This window comes from Lissotriton vulgaris, unplaced genomic scaffold (genome assembly GCF_964263255.1).
Source record: "Lissotriton vulgaris unplaced genomic scaffold, aLisVul1.2 SCAFFOLD_7134, whole genome shotgun sequence".
In the NCBI taxonomy this organism is placed as follows: domain Eukaryota; kingdom Metazoa; phylum Chordata; class Amphibia; order Caudata; family Salamandridae; genus Lissotriton; species Lissotriton vulgaris.
Window position 1 is genome coordinate 52,501 of NW_028240821.1, and position 7,500 is coordinate 60,000.

A 7,500-nucleotide genomic window follows, 5' to 3' on the forward strand; every position below is an offset into this window, starting at 1 on the left:
ACCTGCTTTATTTTTTCAATTAGTCTTGAAAACAAAAAAGATTTCTCTCCTAAAAGCTGTTAAAAATATGGAACGCTTCACGAATTTGCGTGTCATCCTTGCGCCAGGGCCATGCTAATCTTCTCTGTATCGTTCCAATTTTAGTATATGTGCTGCCGAAGCGAGCACACTTTATTGATGAACTGACAATGTTTATAAACTCTCTAAATCTACAGTCTCTAGACATAGGGTGGCCTGGCAGAGATGCTCAGATGGCCAGTACGCATTCAAATCTGAGCCAATGGTCAAAAATGTATGAAGAGTAGCAATCCATTATTCTTCACTGCATTTGTGGTCCAAGACTAAACACACCGTAAGTATGTAGATTATACCAGGTTTGCAAAGGCTCCTGGTTCGGGCTACAGACAAGGAGCATTGTGACGTCACGCTGCCTGTGGAACAGTGATATTAAAGGTGAAACAGCTGCACAGTAGGTTAGGTGAAGGGCTCTGAGAGTGGAAAGGCAGCATGCTTGGGTCCCTGGACAAGGTGAGCTTATGATAATGTGTCTGAATGTTCGCCTGTGTTGTAATATTAAAACCCTTATTGTTGTAAACGCCTACTTACTAAGGAGTTCTCAAGCTCAGCCCCACACAGACCTGGAACTGATTATGTTAATGCAAACTATTTAAGAAACTGAGCCTGATCTAAAAGATTTCCTTGGATCTAGGACCATTTCGCCTAGCTTTTAGGTGCTTCCTTCTCCTAAAGTCCTTTGTAAAACTTGGGAAAACCTCACAGAACAGACTTCCAGGAGGTCAGATGGGTTTCCTTGTGCCTTCACACACACACACACACACACACACACTTTCTAGCCCACTTAAGGACAAAAGGATGCATAAGTCTACATAGGGCCAGTGGCGCAATGGATAACGCGTCTGACTACGGATCAGAAGATTGTAGGTTCGACTCCTATCTGGCTCGGAAGGGTTGTAGGTCCCTGTTTGATTATATTTCTGTGGAATTCTTATTTACCTCAGACTTGTTGTAGGTTCAATATTCTCCAGCAGGACTCATCCAGCAGTTGTTCCACGGTAGAGCGCAAGTAATAGGACCACAGCTAGTTAAACGTTTCCCATTTGCTGCTGGACTCTATGTGATGGCCGTCACGTGGTGTGCTGCTTTTGTATTTCAACATGGGTCCCTGATACTCTTAATTGCGAAAAAGCTTGTTGACAAAAGTGTGTGTGCGCGAGGGTCTGTGGACGTAGGCAGGTGTGTGCACTTGAATGCTTACCCATTTACATGTGTGAGAGGAACAAACCAACTCCCTGTGGGCTGCAGGCTTACAACTGGTAGCCCCAGTAGCCAGGCAGAACCACAGGTAAGGAGAGAGAGAGAAAGTTGGTCCATTATTAGAGAAGGCCCATAAGCATCTTGCACTGCTACCTTCTTCCCCTCTCAGCCACGATCGGCCAAGACCTCTCTATTAGGGTAGAGGGTGAACATTTCTTGGACCTCAGAAACTGAGGGATGTAGACCCAATATGTCCTCCAAGCGCCTAGAGACCTGGTGCCCAATCTGGCATGGTGTTTTTCAGCTTACCCGACCAATCCGGTTGCAAGGTGGACTTTAACAATACTGCTAAAAAGGCACTCCCAGACATCCCTGAGGCCTTCATTTGCATAGGCCCTGCCCTTCTCTTTGTCCTGCTTCCCACGAAGCAACACAACACTGCAGCAGTATAGATTTGGGGGTGGTGAAGAATAATGACAGTGAGGCTAAAAAAGAGAAAGAAAAGTCCCAGAAGTCCTGCAGGCTTCCTTGCTAAATGCAGCTGAACATAGAGCGCACCTTCTTTACTGCAAAGCAAAGACATTAAAAATGTTGAGGAGAGACTAATTGAAAAATACATATCACGGGGACAGCACTGGGACCTGCTTTATTTTTTCAATTAGTCTTGAAAACAAAAAAGATTTCTCTCCTAAAAGCTGTTAAAAATATGGAACGCTTCACGAATTTGCGTGTCATCCTTGCGCAGGGGCCATGCTAATCTTCTCTGTATCGTTCCAATTTTAGTATATGTGCTGCCGAAGCGAGCACACTTTATTGATGAACTGACAATGTTTATAAACTCTCTAAATCTACAGTCTCTAGACATAGGGTGGCCTGGCAGAGATGCTCAGATGGCCAGTACGCATTCAAATCTGAGCCAATGGTCAAAAATGTATGAAGAGTAGCAATCCATTATTCTTCACTGCATTTGTGGTCCAAGACTAAACACACCATAAGTATGTAGATTATACCAGGTTTGCAAAGGCTCCTGGTTCGGGCTACAGACAAGGAGCATTGTGACGTCACGCTGCCTGTGGAACAGTGATATTAAAGGTGAAACAGCTGCACAGTAGGTTAGGTGAAGGGCTCTGAGAGTGGAAAGGCAGCATGCTTGGGTCCCTGGACAAGGTGAGCTTATGATAATGTGTCTGAATGTTCGCCTGTGTTGTAATATTAAACCCCTTATTGTTGTAAACGCCTACTTACTAAGGAGTTCTCAAGCTCAGCCCTACACAGACCTGGAACTGATTATGTTAATGCAAACTATTTAAGAAACTGAGCCTGATCTAAAAGATTTCCTTGGATCTAGGACCATTTCGCCTAGCTTTTAGGTGCTTCCTTCTCCTAAAGTCCTTTGTAAAACTTGGGAAAACCTCACAGAACAGACTTCCAGGAGGTCAGATGGGGTTCCTTGTGCCTTCACACACACACACACACACACACACTTTCTAGCCCACTTAAGGACAAAAGGATGCATAAGTCTACATAGGGCCAGTGGCGCAATGGATAACGCGTCTGACTACGGATCAGAAGATTGTAGGTTCGACTCCTATCTGGCTCGGAAGGGTTGTAGGTCCCTGTTTGATTATATTCCTGTGGAATTCTTATTTACCTCAGACTTGTTGTAGGTTCAATATTCTCCAGCAGGACTCATCCAGCAGTTGTTCCACGGTAGAGCGCAAGTAATAGGACCACAGCTAGTTAAACGTTTCCCATTTGCTGCTGGACTCTATGTGATGGCCGTCACGTGGTGTGCTGCTTTTGTATTTCAACATTGGTCCCTGATACTCTTAATTGCGAAAAAGCTTGTTGACAAAAGTGTGTGTGCGCGAGGGTCTGTGGACGTAGGCAGGTGTGTGCACTTGAATGCTTACCCAATTACATGTGTGAGAGGAACAAACCAACTCCCTGTGGGCTGCAGGCTTACAACTGGTAGCCCCAGTAGCCAGGCAGAACCACAGGTAAGGAGAGAGAGAGAAAGTTGGTCCATTATTAGAGAAGGCCCATAAGCATCTTGCACTGCTACCTTCTTCCCCTCTCAGCCACGATCGGCGAAGACCTCTTTATTAGGGTAGAGGGTGAACATTTCTTGGACCTCAGAAACTGAGGGATGTAGACCCAATATGTCCTCGAAGCGCCTAGAGACCTGGTGCCCAATCTGGCATGGTGTTTTTCAGCCTACCCGACCAATCCGGTTGCAAGGTGGACTTTAACAATACTGCTAAAAAGGCACTCCCAGACATCCCTGAGGCCTTCATTTGCATAGGCCCTGCCCTTCTCTTTGTCCTGCTTCCCACGAAGCAACACAACACTGCAGCAGTATAGATTTGGGGGTGGTGAAGAATAATGACAGTGAGGCTAAAAAAGAGAAAGAAAAGTCCCAGAAGTCCTGCAGGCTTCCTTGCTAAATGCAGCTGAACATAGAGCGCACCTTCTTTACTGCAAAGCAAATACATTAAAAATGTTGAGGAGAGACTAATTGAAAAATACATATCACGGGGACAGCACTGGGACCTGCTTTATTTTTTCAATTAGTCTTGAAAACAAAAAAGATTTCTCTCCTAAAAGCTGTTAAAAATATGGAACGCTTCACGAATTTGCGTGTCATCCTTGCGCCAGGGCCATGCTAATCTTCTCTGTATCGTTCCAATTTTAGTATATGTGCTGCTGAAGCGAGCACACTTTATTAATGAACTGACAATGTTTATAAACTCTCTAAATCTACAGTCTCTAGACATAGGGTGGCCTGGCAGAGATGCTCAGATGGCCAGTACGGATTCAAATCTGAGCCAATGGTCAAAAATGTATGAAGAGTAGCAATCCATTATTCTTCACTGCATTTGTGGTCCAAGACTAAACACACCGTAAGTATGTAGATTATACCAGGTTTGCAAAGGCTCCTGGTTCGGGCTACAGACAAGGAGCATTGTGACGTCACGCTGCCTGTGGAACAGTGATATTAAAGGTGAAACAGCTGCACAGTAGGTTAGGTGAAGGGCTCTGAGAGTGGAAAGGCAGCATGCTTGGGTCCCTGGACAAGGTGAGCTTATGATAATGTGTCTGAATGTTCGCCTGTGTTGTAATATTAAATCCCTTATTGTTGTAAACGCCTACTTACTAAGGAGTTCTCAAGCTCAGCCCCACACAGACCTGGAACTGATTATGTTAATGCAAACTATTTAAGAAACTGAGCCTGATCTAAAAGATTTCCTTGGATCTAGGACCATTTCGCCTAGCTTTTAGGTGCTTCCTTCTCCTAAAGTCCTTTGTAAAACTTGGGAAAACCTCACAGAACAGACTTCCAGGAGGTCAGATGGGTTTCCTTGTGCCTTCACACACACACACACACACACACACACTTTCTAGACCACTTAAGGACAAAAGGATGCATAAGTCTACATAGGGCCAGTGGCGCAATGGATAACGCGTCTGACTACGGATCAGAAGATTGTAGGTTCGACTCCTATCTGGCTCGGAAGGGTTGTAGGTCCCTGTTTGATTATATTCCTGTGGAATTCTTATTTACCTCAGACTTGTTGTAGGTTCAATATTCTCCAGCAGGACTCATCCAGCAGTTGTTCCACGGTAGAGCGCAAGTAATAGGACCACAGCTAGTTAAACGTTTCCCATTTGCTGCTGGACTCTATGTGATGGCCGTCACGTGGTGTGCTGCTTTTGTATTTCAACATGGGTCCCTGATACTCTTAATTGCGAAAAAGCTTGTTGACAAAAGTGTGTGTGCGCGAGGGTCTGTGGACGTAGGCAGGTGTGTGCACTTGAATGCTTACCCATTTACATGTGTGAGAGGAACAAACCAACTCCCTGTGGGCTGCAGGCTTACAACTGGTAGCCCCAGTAGCCAGGCAGAACCACAGGTAAGGAGAGAGAGAAAGTTGGTCCATTATTAGAGAAGGACCATAAGCATCTTGCACTGCTACCTTCTTCCCCTCTCAGCCACAATCGGCCACGATCGGCCAAGACCTCTCTATTAGGGTAGAGGGTGAACATTTCTTGGACCTCAGAAACTGAGGGATGTAGACCCAATATGTCCTCCAAGCGCCTAGAGACCTGGTGCCCAATCTGGCATGGTGTTTTTCAGCCTACCCGACCAATCCGGTTGCAAGGTGGACTTTAACAATACTGCTAAAAAGGCACTCCCAGACATCCCTGAGGCCTTCATTTGCATAGGCCCTGCCCTTCTCTTTGTCCTGCTTCCCACGAAGCAACACAACACTGCAGCAGTATAGATTTGGGGGTGGTGAAGAATAATGACAGTGAGGCTAAAAAAGAGAAAGAAAAGTCCCAGAAGTCCTGCAGGCTTCCTTGCTAAATGCAGCTGAACATAGAGCGCACCTTCTTTACTGCAAAGCAAATACATTAAAAATGTTGAGGAGAGACTAATTGAAAAATACATATCATGGGGACAGCACTGGGACCTGCTTTATTTTTTCAATTAGTCTTGAAAACAAAAAAGATTTCTCTCCTAAAAGCTGTTAAAAATATGGAACGCTTCACGAATTTGCGTGTCATCCTTGCGCCAGGGCCATGCTAATCTTCTCTGTATCGTTCCAATTTTAGTATATGTGCTGCCGAAGCGAGCACACTTTATTGATGAACTGACAATGTTTATAAACTCTCTAAATCTACAGTCTCTAGACATAGGGTGGCCTGGCAGAGATGCTCAGATGGCCAGTACGCATTCAAATCTGAGCCAATGGTCAAAAATGTATGAAGAGTAGCAATCCATTATTCTTCACTGCATTTGTGGTCCAAGACTAAACACACCGTAAGTATGTAGATTATACCAGGTTTGCAAAGGCTCCTGGTTCGGGCTACAGACAAGGAGCATTGTGACGTCACGCTGCCTGTGGAACAGTGATATTAAAGGTGAAACAGCTGCACAGTAGGTTAGGTGAAGGGCTCTGAGAGTGGAAAGGCAGCATGCTTGGGTCCCTGGACAAGGTGAGCTTATGATAATGTGTCTGAATGTTCGCCTGTGTTGTAATATTAAACCCCTTATTGTTGTAAACGCCTACTTACTAAGGAGTTCTCAAGCTCAGCCCCACACAGACCTGGAACTGATTATGTTAATGCAAACTATTTAAGAAACTGAGCCTGATCTAAAAGATTTCCTTGGATCTAGGACCATTTCGCCTAGCTTTTAGGTGCTTCCTTCTCCTAAAGTCCTTTGTAAAACTTGGGAAAACCTCACAGAACAGACTTCCAGGAGGTCAGATGGGTTTCCTTGTGCCTTCACACACACACACACACACACACACACACTTTCTAGCCCACTTAAGGACAAAAGGATGCATAAGTCTACATAGGGCCAGTGGCGCAATGGATAACGTGTCTGACTACGGATCAGAAGATTGTAGGTTCGACTCCTATCTGGCTCGGAAGGGTTGTAGGTCCCTGTTTGATTATATTTCTGTGGAATTCTTATTTACCTCAGACTTGTTGTAGGTTCAATATTCTCCAGCAGGACTCATCCAGCAGTTGTTCCACGGTAGAGCGCAAGTAATAGGACCACAGCTAGTTAAACGTTTCCCATTTGCTGCTGGACTCTATGTGATGGCCGTCACGTGGTGTGCTGCTTTTGTATTTCAACATTGGTCCCTGATACTCTTAATTGCGAAAAAGCTTGTTGACAAAAGTGTGTGTGCGCGAGGGTCTGTGGACGTAGGCAGGTGTGTGCACTTGAATGCTTACCCATTTACATGTGTGAGAGGAACAAACCAACTCCCTGTGGGCTGCAGGCTTACAACTGGTAGCCCCAGTAGCCAGGCAGAACCACAGGTAAGGAGAGAGAGAGAAAGCTGGTCCATTATTAGAGAAGGCGCATAAGCATCTTGCACTGCTACCTTCTTCCCCTCTCAGCCACGATCGGCCAAGACCTCTTTATTAGGGTAGAGGGTGAACATTTCTTGGACCTCAGAAACTGAGGGATGTAGACCCAATATGTCCTCCAAGCGCCTAGAGACCTGGTGCCCAATCTGGCATGGTGTTTTTCAGCCTACCCGACCAATCCGGTTGCAAGGTGGACTTTAACAATACTGCTAAAAAGGCACTCCCAGACATCCCTGAGGCCTTCATTTGCATAGGCCCTGCCCTTCTCTTTGTCCTGCTTCCCACGAAGCAACACAACACTGCAGCAGTATAGATTTGGGGGTGGTGAAGAATAAT

The 7,500-nt window shown here is 45.4% G+C and overlaps 4 non-coding genes across 4 annotated transcripts; all 4 read right to left on the reverse strand.

Moving 5' to 3' along the window:
- Positions 1-61: 61 nt before the first annotated feature.
- Positions 62-168, reverse strand: LOC147672532 (U6 spliceosomal RNA). The gene has a single exon (XR_015303500.1). It is a non-coding gene; the product is annotated as a U6 spliceosomal RNA (small nuclear RNA).
- A 1,807-nt stretch (positions 169-1,975) lies between these two features.
- Positions 1,976-2,082, reverse strand: LOC147672533 (U6 spliceosomal RNA). The gene has a single exon (XR_015303485.1). It is a non-coding gene; the product is annotated as a U6 spliceosomal RNA (small nuclear RNA).
- Positions 2,083-3,887: 1,805 nt separating this feature from the next.
- On the reverse strand, positions 3,888-3,994 carry LOC147672534 (U6 spliceosomal RNA). Its single transcript, XR_015303508.1, has one exon. It is a non-coding gene; the product is annotated as a U6 spliceosomal RNA (small nuclear RNA).
- A 1,815-nt stretch (positions 3,995-5,809) lies between these two features.
- On the reverse strand, positions 5,810-5,916 carry LOC147672535 (U6 spliceosomal RNA). The gene has a single exon (XR_015303501.1). It is a non-coding gene; the product is annotated as a U6 spliceosomal RNA (small nuclear RNA).
- Between the last annotated feature and the right edge of the window lie 1,584 nt (positions 5,917-7,500).